Raw genomic sequence first — 12,887 nt, forward strand, 5'->3', positions numbered from 1 at the left:
CTTGTTCTTAACAAGTTGAATCATGTAAAAACAAGATCAATAAGGGAGGATGTCTTTAAAGCTCCACTGTTGCATAATGGAAATTACTTTGAAGAGCTGGCTGTGTGTTCATGGAGAGTTAGCAAACTGTCCCTGCAGGTGCTGATGACATTAGGCAGCTCAAAATACAATATTTCACTTGAAGCATATCTGACTCATTCTATTGGCATAAACATCACATGTTTAGCATTAACCGCTTTTAAAACCTGCTTTATAAATATATTTTGCTTCTTTTTCCAACGGCTGTCTTCTACTTTCCTTTGTTGCAAATATTTTTGCTTGTTACTTTTGCCTCTGACAGTTTGACGGTTATTACCTTAAGACATTGCAGGTGTTCTTTAGTTCTTTTCAAAGAATCATCTAGGTACCTCAAGCCTTCAGCACATTAACAGGTGACTAATTTTTAACGGTACATCTAAAAGAATAAAGCTCAGAGGCAGAAAATCAAATAAAAATAGAATGGAGATAGGAGCACTTAATGCTTTTTAAAAATCCAGTGGTATTATTTTAAAGCTGAAATGAAGAATAGTCTAATCACTAACATGGCACTGCAACATTCAGGTTATAACAAATGGAACACACTGCCCTTTTAATTAGGCTATTAATCAGCAGAGTGAAAGGTGGATCAACCACTACTTGCTCCAGATACAGATTTCCAGATTGTCACTGGTTAGCCAGATAGTGGCACTTTTGCAGGAATGCTGTTTTTGCTTAAACAGCACCCTTTGCCCCAGTTATTCTGGGACTGAGGGTAAATCTCCCCTCTTTCCTTTGTCTCCACAGCGAAGTCCTTTTGCCAGGAATTAGGACTTTGGAAGAGAATCATTTGGTATTATGAATTTGAGGTTCAGAAATGTCCCCTGGCCTGCACCAACTTTTCCTGGATAGAGCCACAGTCATGGAAGTTGACATGGGCAAACCTTTCTTTCTCTTTCCAGAACAAAGCAGACAAGAGAAGAATAAAGGTCAGCCTTCCTTCCATATATCTGTTATCCTATTATATCTTTGCTATGAATGCCTGATGAGACTGATCTGAATTTTCTTCTCTATAGACTTCCTGTCTTCATTCCACCTTCTCTTGTTTTGTCTGTATTAAAAAGTAGAAGCAATGACAAAGTGTTTCTAGCATTGACTCAACTATCATTTATGTTATGTTTCATGCACTTAAATGCACTCAAAGTTTTAAAATAATGTTGCGGAGTTTGAATAACAAAATGGTAGAGCTTAATGAAACCTAAATTCCAGAATTTGCAATATGAAATAGGGACAAAGACTTTAAGGGTCTCTACTGTAGAAGAACCAAAGAGCGTGGAAAAGACAAACTTCTTAAATATAGCAAAACAGAGGCATTTCAAGGAAGACTATAATAAGCCACTAAAAGGATGGGTATGAGAGGCGACCCACATTTACATATAGTTTAGCGCAACCTCAGGAAATTATACTTCTAGGTCTCCTCTAATATTACTACAGAAAACTTTTACTTAACTATAACTTAACTGAAACTTACCTAACTTAAACTTTTACTTACTACAGAAGACTTTTCTCTGTGATGTTTGCCTATGGCAGATGAAGAAGATGATTAAAAGTTACGTAAGTAAAACAGGGATATACTGGTGTTGAGTGTTTTGTTTAAGACACAACTATGTTTGAATAGAGATTGTCCAAACTGGGTTCTTTTTTACATCCTACAATTATCTTTCATCCTTTTAATTGCAAATGGTAAATTCACTTTAAAATAGTAAATAGGACATGGTACCACTCTCCGTTCCACTCAGTTTTGGAGCAATGATCTATATCTAGCCAGTAGGTAGCATCTATACTACTAGCCTGTATCCCCCAAGGGACTGGAAGGTAGATGGTGTGTACCACTTGAGAGAGAAGCCCCAAGAGTAGAATGCTGCCAAGGGCTGGAAAAACAAATTATGCCTTTTAATTACTGAAATCATCTAGCCTTGTGTTAAATCACAGATAGAAATTTAAAAAAAACAACCTGTGACTAGAATAAAAGAGATCTTAATGAAATTCATTTTTGTCCTCATTCTTTTTCTTCCTGAGTCTTTTGACATAGTATTCAAACACAGTTTTCTTCTAAATAAAACTTATGTGTCTTTTTTCACTTTTTTCCAAATTCTCAAAAGATTTTTTTTTTCAAGGTAGCTCTTTTGAAATTGCCAGCCTTAACAATAGTTTATTTAATGCACTCTGTAAAACTATTTCTCTCTTAGACATATACTTTTATTTACTGACTTGGTGTTTCCATCTTTCTTTTTAACTTTCTAAGTTTATTTCACTATTTGCATTCTTTCACAGCCCTGAGATAAAAAACAACCTCACCTATGTGTATCAGGAAAGGGCTTTTTAACTCAAACTCTCTGCACAATAAAGGCTGTTCTATGGGCTTTCATTCAAGACGTATCACCTGGCACTTTTTTTGTTTAGTTGGTTTATTTATTTTCTGGCCTATCTGATTCATCAGAACATCAGCCATGAATAGAAGCTAATACACCTGCTTTGTTTTAACTGCTCACCAGTTAAATAATTCTGCTCACCAGAAACAATCGATGCTACAAATGACTTGTGCATTAATGACATAAAAGAAATAAAAAAGTATTAAACTGATGACCCTCTAATTATCACATCTTTATTGAGGCAATGGCAGCATATTTATAAATGCTGTTGGAATTTTATATTGCCAGGACATTGATTTTTGCCAATTAATGAATCTTTGTATCCTGAGAGAATACTATTCTTTCTTGAGCTAGATAACAGACCTCTGATTACACAGAGATGTTCTTGGGAAAACATTGTAATTTTTCAGTTTAATGTTCTTTTATTTGTGAGAAATAGTGAACTGAATTTGCTGGAATAATTATCATCCCCAAACCCACCAAAATTAAATATCACAAAACAAACAAACAAGCAAACAAAATCCACCCAAGTGATGCCAATAATAAAATAAATCATTACGTCTCCCTGAAAAAAAATGGTAACATGCCCATGTGAAGGCAAGCCTGAGTTTTTCAATATATGTTTTATAGTATCCAGGTGCTACCATAGCAAATATTAATATATTTAAATAGGTTCTCTCATTTAATGATCTAAATTTTCTTAGTCATAATTCCTCTTAAAATACATATTGTTTATTAACATTTATTAAAATGTTCTGTGAAATATTACTTTTGAAGCATGTTGATTAAAAAAAGTACAAGAAGCAAGAAACTTCAGTACTAACAGAAATACAGCCCTCTCAGATGTTATAGATTTCCATCTAAAATGCAGCCGAGGAACTGAGGTACCTTAAGCACCAGCATCTGCACCAGCGACTGGAAGGTGACTGGGTGCCTCATTCTCCAACGGTGACCTCGGACCAGAAAACCCAGGCTCATCGCCATGCAACTTTAGGCACTAAGTGGCACACTGAAGTTAGAAAGAAAGTCTCCAAGACTCCTTAGTGTAAAGACACATTCCGATCTAACATCCTTATGTGTTGCTGTTGGATTTAGGAGAGTTTAAAAAAACCCCTTTATCACTAGCATGCAGACTTCTGGTTAGGTGCTAAACTGAAAAGGATTAAAACTAGGCCCGGGTCCTTATCTAGAAAGTGTATGTGACTGAACTTACACAGATCTATTGTCCCAGAAAAGCATTTTTTTGATCAAAATATGATCTACTGTGCAATTCCAATCTCGGTTGGCCAAAGCTTGCCACAAAGGTCAGTCAGCAAAGCTAGCATATGGGATAAAACAAAGCAAAACAAAACACTGAACAACAGCCGAATAAAAAGATATTTCAGACTGGAATTAACAGTGTTTACTTCCTCGATTTTTTTATTTCCTTACTCCTTCATTCCTAACTGTGGAAATGGTGGCATCCCTTTCTAAAACAAGGTGAGAGGAGAATTCAGGGCACTGAATTCACAGTGCTGTTCCTGCTAAAAGCTGGGTCTGTTCAAGTGTAAACATCAGTCTAGTGATATATGCTAACAAAATGCAGGAAAACAAGATCGTGAGCTTGCTGTATATCTCTTCCAAATAGGTTTCTCCTCTGTTTATCTAGGGCTTGGCCACAGCTCAAGGAGAAAATGCTCCTGCCACTCAAAGGAAGCTGTCTCAGAAATTCATTCTAACATTTACTGCTTGTATGATTTTAGCTTACACAATGCTTAAAATTAAACGCTTGGCTTTTACTTATTAATTACACCCACTTACTATGGCTACTTCCTATTACAGGTTAAAGCCAATTCATAGTAAAATCGCTACAAGTCCTGCATTGTAGAGAAAACGTATGACATGTTTTAGCAACTACTAGTACTGCTTGTGAGATTTGCTCTGTAAAGGAACGGACGAGTGGACACTGAGCATGAGGAGCTGGAGCAGCTCAGGAATCAGCGAGTGGGTGGGTGAGATGCCCTGACACTTCCCTATCACAGCTGTGTATGAAATACCTTCCCTTGGTTACAGTCATTGCAACTCTCTTTATTCATGAAAAATGAATCTTGCTCTTGAGATCCAGCTGCTTGATACAGAAGAGACTTTCCGAGGCAGAAGAAAAAGTGGCTGCCATATTTTATTTTAAAAGTGATGACCTAAGGGACACTTTTTCTGCTCTTTTTTTTAAGAGACCTTTGCCATGGGGATATAAAGTTAGTTTTTTAGCTGGCACAAATCAGTAGAGAGTGCCAGGGAATGCTATATCTTAATTTCTATTTACGTATTACATCTGTAAATTGTTTTGATTTTCTGCACAGTGAACAAAATTAAGCCCACTGTTATACAACTTCCTTGAATGACTAATTCAGACCAGAATTTAAGTTCACATGTTCTGATGTTACATGTAAGATTTGTTATTCTTCATTACAATACAAATTAAAAAAAAAAAACACAAAAAAAACCCAAACAGTAATATAACTTAAACCTCTTTAGAAGTAACTCAATGTGTTTGGTTAATAAGGCACACATCTGTTACATATGTAGACACTGAAACACTAGGGTATTCTTTGAAAAGAAAATTCTGCACTAATGTAAAAGTCAAATGATTCATAACAAAGATTCATAAATTTACTCCATAACATGGTTTAGTGGGCATAGTTGATGGTTGGACTCAATGATCTTGAAGGTCTTTTCCAACCTAAATGATTCTATAATACTAAGATTAAAAAATTAGCACAATAGAAGATAATCATATAGCAATGAATAAATATTTTAATATATATTATATTATTGTCTCTATAAAATATAATTTGGAATATATAATGCATATATAAAATATGTAAGGAATAATATATCTTTAAAATACGGGAATGAATAACTTAGTTACAAATACATTGACAAAAATCTCTATTAATAATTTTATTTATTTATTTATTTATTTATTTGGGTTTAGGTCTCTCCCCCCCAAAAAAAACCCAAAGCAAGAATACCATTCAATGCTTTGCAATGTATCTGTTTTCAGCAAAATTCTCATTGTCATGAGAATATTTCCCCGGTAATTATTTCTACTATTTTAATATTAGAACCATTCCTAATATTAGAACTGTTTCTTTTCTTAGAACTGTTTCTTTTCTAAAACAACAACAATCAAAAATGACTAGTATAATGACTTGTTTAGAAAGCACAAATACATTTTTCTGGGTTTTACTTTAAGGTTTTTAACCTTAAGCCTCGTTAAGTGTGTATTTCATCAGTCTTCCAGAGAAGTGATACTTTAACTATTCTAGATCACAAAAATGTGCTGGATTAAACTTTTCCAAGTCCCAAAAATTTCACATAAGACATACATCAAATCTACCACAAACAAACCTGCAGGCTCTCAACGAATTTTTGACTGCATTTCCTAAGTTCAAAAGCTGTGTAATGTTTTCTCTGTCATGCCTAATAAAAAAAAAAAAAAAATTGTCTATGGCAGAGATTTAGGAAAGAAGACATGGGAAATGTGTGTTGAACCAGAAGATAAAGATTTTCATCTAAAATGGTGGAAAGAAATTTGAAGAATCCGTATTGTTTTCCAGACAGAACCATTGTAAATTGGCATAATAAATGAGCACGTCCTAATTACTCAGGAAGTTGCAGAAATTAGAATCATAAAGCTGTCCTTCAGAGTAAGGACATTTGTCTACTTCACCATGCAGTACGTTGGAATGAGCAGTAAACAGGACATTAGCATTTCACCTTGTCCTTGGCAAAGCATGCCATTGTTACTTAGAGTGAAAGCTTTTTGGGTTGGAGAACGCATTTTTATATGTGTATCTAATGACTAATGTAGTCAGTCTGAAGTCTGATGGGAGCCTTTCAACGCTATTCTAAAAGGAAAGCAAAAACAGTATGCAAAAAAACCCTGATAATGACACTCTCTTTCAGCTAGCTTGGTAGCAACGTTTTATATGGCCCTGCAGATGGTAGATAATTTTAAGTATACTTCCAAAAATAAGGTGAAAAATCCAATGATTCCATGGATTTAATAAGGCACATTCATAGCGGAAAAATAACAGAATTATATCTACTTTCCATTGCTTTATACGATATTCCTTGCCATTTTCTTCCTTTATCAGAAATAGCCGTATGAAACAAGATAGGCTACTTCTATTTCCATCTTGGTTAGCAAGACTCAGTCTTGCAGAAAAATAAGAAAGTTGATTTGTGACATCACAAATAATGTTCAGTGTTACAAGTCTTTTCACAGATTTTGGAGTAAGGATTCTTTGAACAATAAGCCAGGAAAAGATGGGTCACAAGCAGATAAAGTGTAAAAATATCTAGAAAAATAAGACAATGGAGCAGCAAATGGGATAAAGAATCATTTAAAGCTAGTTCCAATAAAGGCATGCTTTCCAAAGCTGTGTAACACAAGTATGCTACGAGAATTCACATTCCACTTCTCTGAATATTTATAATATACTGGCAGAATTCCCCTTCTTATTCTACCATTAATAATCAATAATGTCAGTGGTATATCCAGACAGCAATATTACCAGTAGTGTATGGTAATGGCAATAGCAATGGAACAAATATTTTAATATTACAGTGATGATTGTTTCCAGTAGCTCCTAAAAGGGCATGGTAACATATGTGCAATATTCAAAATTTTCCATTATCCTGTGTTTGCCAGCATTCATCAACATGAATGTTCATGAACACCTACGTGACACTCAATAAGGCACACCTCCATAAAAGGTGCATGCAAGATGTGTACTGTCCAAAGACTTGTGACTGTACCAGATCAAAACTGAATTTCATCAGAATATTAAAAAGAATAATAATCAATAATGACCATCTTCTTGCCAAAATTTCAACTCACTCTTCTTGGTAATTTTGCTGCAAGTGTGGTTCAAATAAATATGCATATATAAGTCATAAAAAAACCATTCCAACCTTTCACTTTTCACTTAATACAAAAGATTAATATTTTATTCCAAAAGCCCAGTTTTCTTCTTCCACAAACTACTTCCAGGAAAAAAACAGAAATCCCATCAGTCCGAAAAAATTTAGCCAAAAATTAAGCGCTGGAATGGAAATGCTTAAGCAACTATAAGCCTAATTGACTTTGCTCTATCATGGTTCTATCTGTACCCACATCTAGGCTAGGATTATCACAAAACTAATTATGTTTAAGGCAGCTTTGGCTTCATAAAAACAGTTTTACTTGCAGATGCTTGGCATTGATCCTGCAGCAACAAGTGATTTGAACTTTTCTCATCTGAGGAGTATATACGTCCATGGTCATACTTAATCGTAAACACAGCGATTAGGTACAGAAGGAAAACCTTTCTTCTGAGTACAGACAGTATAGAAATAGAAATAAAAAAAGTAATTTTTTAAAAAAGAAATATTAAAAATAAACACCAGTTTTCATTAACCGGATCTAGTTATACTTGACAACGCGTCAAGTGTATGTAAAATTATATAAAGCAATGTAAATTGTAAGTAAAAATGATAGCGTTTGTTAGCTAATGAGCTTTACTTTCTAATCTGCAGAGCTGTTGAAAGCAGAGGTATTTTAGAGCAAACAAAAGTCCACCATATGGTGCAAGGAAAGACGCATAATAATTAACCCTTAACAAGGGAAGCACTGCGTGCTATCGGTTTATGAATTCTCTTCACATTAGCTAGATTTCAAATGCTGACATAGTTTTAAACAAAGAGAAATCTGGAAATGCCCCAGCAGTCCTCCTGAGAAGCACCGTGGCTCCGAGATCTCTCTGTGGATCAACATCTCTCTCTCTCCTTCCAGGCTTTGAGGCCGGGGTGAAAGATTTGGATTTTCACATCTGCCAAAACTTCTGCACAAATGCTTTGTTGTGATTCCACAGCATAAGACGGGTGGAAGAAAGGAGCACAAAGAAGAAGGGGAATGCTTAATCGGCCTTTTGAGCACGCTGCAGTTCAGGGGTCCGACCGCCTCCACGTGCAAACAGAGGGGCAGGAACGGGAGCCCCAGATCCTGGGCTGGCAAGTGGGCCACGCTCCTGCTCCCTGGCTTCTTCTGGTAATACACTTACCGAATGTATGTGTGCTCTTTAGACCAGAATACAGCTGTTTGCATGGGAACGCAGAGGGGATTAAATGATCCCTCAGCACTCCTTACCTCCAGACGACTTCTAGGGTACAGCGTAACATTGAGAAAACAAAAAAAAAGAGGTTTTTACAATACAAATGGAAATACAAATGCATTACTGCACCCTCACTTTACTTCGATGCTTCAAATATGATAAATTTTCAGGATTTCTCTGAGTTTCCAATATTCCAAGCAAGACTCTAAGAGAAGGATATCTGTGTATGTCAAGGTATCAAAATTAAAATATCTGCAGTAGCATTAAATTTGTAAACTTCATAAAGTTCTGCTAGGCACGTCCAGATCATAAGTGCAAATGAAACATCACACTAGTCAACTTTAGCAAATTACTGCTATAAAAAGATACACATAGTTTTCTGGTGTCTACCATCAGAGAGATGCTTTCTGGAAAGCAGGTTTATGCACTTTGACAGATGGGAAGGAGAACGCTTTTTTTTAAGAGGATGAAGATTCTTTGTATTCCTATGAAAATGTTGAAACCCTTTTTGTAGTTCTTAAATTTCAGCATTTTACCTTATGAAAGTTGAAGAGGATTTGGGGGGGGTGCTGGTAGGATCTCATTTCAGACAGTGTAAACAGACAAAGTGAGAGAGAAGCTTTCTAAAGATACTGTTTTAAAAGAGAGACAAGAAAACAGGATTGAAGGCACAAAGAAAGTTGAAGGGGTGCAAGTATACAATATATTCTTTATCTTCCATGAAATGGTCACTGTTCTGAAGCCTTTGAGGCTTAATCACTAATGAGTGATGTGCCATATGATAACTCAAAGCTCCATCTCAGGATCTACCCACACCAAACCTTTATTGCTCCTGAAAACTACAACATATTTCTCAGTGGCTCACTGAACTGAACTCACATACACTCTTCATCACCTGCTCTGGCAAGTGTGAGAGCTTTGAATAAACCCAAAGAAAGACCTATCCAAGCACTGCCTTTTATTAGCAGGAAGCTTTAGAAAGAAAAATGTGACTTCCATTACCCCTTCGAACTAAACCAAAATTTATCCACTTTGTTTTGAAGCTGAAAAGAAAAAAAAAATATATAGGGGGAAAGGGAAGGAGGAAGGGGAAGGGGAAAGGAGCAATGGAAGAGCGAGAAGAGAGATGAAAGAAGAGAGAGGTAGATTCAGCAAAGCTCGTAGCTGGGAAATGCTGGCCTGCAGATTAATCTAGCCCAATCTGCAATAAATTCAGGATGTGATCTGCTCCAGCCTCAACAATGAAATCAGTTTGAATGCTACTTTATAAATCATTCAGTCATTCTTTAACAAGATGAATGTCTGGCAAGATTCTTTCCCTCCCTGCCTCCTGGAAGAGATTACATTTTGAAAATCTTTAATTTCTGAAAGTCTTCAATATGCTAAAGTATGGGCTGCTCCAAAAAGCAGCTTTAGCTCTGTATTTCAACAAACGAATTGAGAGTGAATACACAAAGAGAAAGATGATTTACACTCACCGCCTCTCCCAGATTAGTGTGGGCAAAAAATAAATGAACAAATAAATAAATAAACTCCAAACCACCCTTTTTCTACATAAACCTTGTTACTTTGCTGAAATGCTAATTCTAATACAAACTATCACAGAGATTGTTTGTTGAATCAGTGCTTTGCTGCTCATGCTTCCAGGAATGAGCGATACTTTATAGCCAAATTCACCCTGATACAACTCTGGGTTATACTAGATTTGATTCTGAGCTACCATGAATCAATCATCTACCTGAAATGAGCCACAAAGCCGGAGAAAGGGGTTTCTGCTTTTGATTTTTTTTTTCCTTTGTTGCTATTTTCTTCCTGAATGATAGCACTGATAGAAAATAAATCATATATTTAGAAGTTATCCCATTCCAAACAAGTACTTTCATTTTCTGATTCTCAAATTATTTAATCTGATGCAAGAAATAGGTAGGAGAGGTAAACATACTTTTAACCAGCCCATCTGTCAGTGAATACCTTGACAAGCTTCAGTTCTGTAAATTCGGAAAGCCTGTTCTTAAACATTCAGCCAATTAAAGTCAAGGAAGTTTAAGAATATGCTTTTGCTTATGTTTTTGTTACAAATGGGTATTTTGTGGGATCAAGTTCAAATTAAATAACCCACCCATAGCAAATTGCTTGCTTAAAATCTATTCCACTACATTCCTATAATCTCACTACATTTAAGATGAATGAACACAAAGCAGATCCATTTGTCCTTTATATTTTAATCCTTTGCAGACAAAGGATTAAAAACTGTATTTCAACTATCTGTAATAAACATGAGGCAAACTGTGCGCAGGCAGATTCTCAGTTAAGTTACTCTGGGTTTATGCATGGATGCCAGAGCACTTGGTGGAAAGATCTCTGCTTGGCATTTCTGGGCTCTGCTGCATTCTTCCTTTCAGAGTCCATTTCTTGCAGTTTGCTTCCCATCTCATCAGTCTCATACATGCTGCAGAGGGAACAGTATAGAGGGAATCCATCTAGAAATGAATACACCTGTTGCCACATTAACTTCAAGGTGAATTTTCATGTGGTTTGTCCTTCCTTAGCTCTCCCTTTCAAGCCTCAGGCCTTGGAAGGAAGAAAAGTGGAGTCTTGGAGGCATTTTTACATACAAGTTCTTGGGAAGAAAGGATTAGGCCAAACCAGAAATCCTACAAAGATGACTATTAACTTTTCAATAAATAGTTTCACATTTATAAATCCTACCTAAGAAATGAGAGATTCTGTGTAATTTCCTATATAACTACTCTTATTCTGGCAAGATCTATTCTGTAGACAAAGACAGTCAATTCTAGAAGAATCCTATATATTATCAAGGATTTATAGTTAAGGCACATTTTATCCATTTCAGGTTTTAGTATGTGTCTGTATGACGTTAGATGCTTCAAATTATACATGGCAGATTAGTGGACTGTTCCTGCTCTCACAGTCAGCTTTTTAATTATTTTGAAAACTTCATCTCTACATGTTCTCAGGGTGTCTCAGTAAATTTAAAGACACAAAAACACCACTACTAAAAAAAAAAAAAAAAAGAAACAAACCAAAACTGGTCTTAAACCACTTAAACCATGAAGAGTTGTCTTGGTTTAAATCAGACCTATTTTGATTCTATTCAGTTGAAGTTACACTAAGAAATCTTCTTTTATAATAGCCACAAAGGGAATGTATACAGATGTATAAACGCTCATCAACATAAGTATTAGTTATAAGAACAGATCCATGCCATGAAAATGTTATGGGTTAGTCTTGTATCTTAAGCATATCTTTGGGATTCCTGGGTTTACACTCCACAAACGTGTGATCAAATGATTTTTCTTCTTCATTTCCTTTTCCTTGACTATGAAGATTTTTTAGATGTGAAATTGCATCAAGCACAATACTTTAAATATGGTTTGAAAATATCCTTTAAGAAAATGTGGAATGTGTTGTCTAAGTTCTCGTGACAAACTCCCAGAGGATATGACTGGTAATTTTGAGGTTTTTAGCTTTTTTTTAATCTCTAATCAAACCTGCGGGGGCTGACCTCTGTGCCGTGGTGTAGCCAATAGATTCCAGGACCATGACATGGTCTGTCCCCAACAAGATATGCAACAAAGTCCTGAGATCATAATAAGGCCCCATGATTGTTACTGTCAGTAATGTTTTGAGTTGAATTCCATAGTTAAAATATTGTACCCAGCTAGTTTTATTAAATCAACACTATGAATTTTTATAATGTGAAATTACCCTTCCGCAGTCATCGTCTCACAGGTTTTTATTCTGAGTAACCTAAAGAAACCAAACGTCGTAACTGACATTCAGATTCAGAAGGGAATAAGTACAGATACAGGAACATTCCTGAAGTAGCAGGCTATCATTTTATTAATTCAGTATACATGGCATGTAAGAAGACCCTGTCTAGAGTTAACAGGGCTACCACCCCTGAGAACTGCTTGACTGAGTTCACTTAAAGATTCAGACCAATCTTTAAATTCTCTCATCTTTCTTCTTGAGGGGAATAGAAGATATTCAAGAAGGAATTCAGTTGTCAAAATCCTTTGTTCTGTGCTTCTCACAGGAAATAGCTCAACTATTAAAATACCAGGTCGCCTCTCACAAGATGAGTCTTCAGTTGTTTGCACACAGCAGACATGAGTCACAAGCTGAACTAACTAAACACTTACACAGATCTGGTTACTCACTTCTAATTAATTGTTCCTCACCCTTCCTCCTCAATGTCCCCAGAATGTTATGAGGAATGAAATAAAAATTCACTAAACTTCTCTTGACTCTATCATTCCCGCTTTAGCCTCAGGAAACA

At 35.8% G+C, this 12,887-nt stretch overlaps 1 protein-coding gene across 5 annotated transcripts in view; it reads right to left on the reverse strand.

The window, feature by feature from the left end:
- Positions 1–12,887, reverse strand: part of EPHA7 (EPH receptor A7) — a 165,690-nt gene that overhangs the window by 59,869 nt on the left and 92,934 nt on the right. The window lies entirely within an intron of this gene.

The sequence above is a fragment of the Haliaeetus albicilla genome, chromosome 17 (genome assembly GCF_947461875.1).
Source record: "Haliaeetus albicilla chromosome 17, bHalAlb1.1, whole genome shotgun sequence".
NCBI lineage: Eukaryota > Metazoa > Chordata > Aves > Accipitriformes > Accipitridae > Haliaeetus > Haliaeetus albicilla.